This window comes from Babylonia areolata, chromosome 9 (genome assembly GCF_041734735.1).
Source record: "Babylonia areolata isolate BAREFJ2019XMU chromosome 9, ASM4173473v1, whole genome shotgun sequence".
NCBI classification, from domain to species: Eukaryota; Metazoa; Mollusca; class Gastropoda; order Neogastropoda; family Buccinidae; genus Babylonia; species Babylonia areolata.
In genome coordinates, this window is record NC_134884.1 from 33836409 (window position 1) to 33838290 (window position 1882).

A 1882-nucleotide genomic window follows, 5' to 3' on the forward strand; every position below is an offset into this window, starting at 1 on the left:
GGTGACATTCTGTACTGGGGTGACGTTCTGTACCAGAGTGTCAGTTTGTACCGTGATGATATTCAGTATCATGTGACGTTATATACCGGGAATGACATTCTGTACGGGGGTGACATTGAGTACCAGAGGTGACAGTCTGTACCGTGATGACATTCAGTACCGTGTGACGTTATATACCGGGGGTGACATTCAGTACCAGGGGTGACAATCTGTACGGGGGTGACATTCAGTACCAGGGGTGACATACTGTACGGGGGTGACATTCAGTACTAGGGGTGACATTCAGTATAGGGGTGACATTTTGTACTGAGGTGACATTCTGTACCGGGGGTGACATTCAGTACCGGGGTGACATTCAGTATCGGGGTGACATTTATTATTGGGGTGACATTCTGTTCCAGGCGTGACATTCAGTACCGGGGTTACAATTTGTACCGGGGGTGACATTCAGTTCCGGGGTGACATTCAGTATCGGGGTGACATTTTGTACCAGGCGTGATATTCTGTACCGGGGTGACATTCAGTACCGGGGTGACATTCAGTACCAGGCGTGACATTCTGTACCGGGAGGTGACATTCTGTACCGGGGGTGACATTCAGTACCGGAGGTGACATTCAGTACCGGGGGTGACATTCTGTACCGGAGTGACATTCAGTACCGGGGTTAACATTCAGTATCGGGGTGACATTTTGTACCAGGCGTGATATTCTGTACCGGGGTGACATTCAGTACCGGGGTGACATTCAGTACCAGGCGTGACATTCTGTACCGGGAGGTGACATTCTGTACCGGGGTGTGGCATTCAGTACCAGGGGTGACATTCTGTACGGGGGTGACATTCAGTACCAGGGGTGACATTCTGTCCCGGGGGTGACATTCAGTACCGAGGTGACATTCAGTGTCGGGGTGACATTCAGTACCGAGGTGACATTCAGTGTCGGGGTGACATTCAGTACCGGGGTGACAATTTGTACCGGGGGTGACATTCAGTACCGGGGGTGACATTCAGTACCGGCGGTGACATTCAGTACCGAGGTGACATTCAGTGTCGGAGTGACATTCAGTACCGGGGTTGACATTCAGTACCAGGGGTGACATTCAGTACCGGGGTGACATTCAGTACCGGGGTGACATTCAGTACCAGGGGTGACATTCTGTACCGGGGATGACATTCAGTACCGGGGTGACAATTTGTACCAGGGGTGACATTCAGTTCCGGGGTGACATTCAGTATCGGGATGACATTTTGTACCGGGGTGACATTCAGTACCAGGCGTGACATTCTGTACCAGGCGTGACATTCTCTACCGGACATTCAGTACCGGGGTGACAATTTGTACCGGGGGTGACATTCAGTACCGGGGGGTGACATTCTGTACCAGGCTTGACATTGTGTACCAGGCATGACGTTCTGTACCGGGGGTGACATTCAGTACCGGGGTGACATTCAGTACCAGGCGTGACATTCTCTACCGGACATTCAGTACCGGGGTGACAATTTGTACCGGGGGTGACATTCAGTACCGGGGTGACATTCGATACCGGGGTGACATTCAGTATCGGGGTGACATTCAGTATCGGGGTGACATTTTGTACTGGGGTGACATTCAGTACCGCGGGTGACATTCTATCCAAGTTTGACATTCCTTACCGGGGTGACATTCCTTACCTGGGTGACATTCTGTACTGTATGTGACATATTCAGTACCCTAACAGCACCTCCACTTCTCCACTACCGACCTCCGCCATGCCCCCCACGCCCCCACCCACCACCCCACTTCCCTACAACCCCTCCCCCTAACCCCCCTCCCTCCCTCCCTTCTTCCCTCCCTCCTCCCTCCCATTCCTTGGAAGTCTTCAGCCTTTTAATTCCACGCCCTT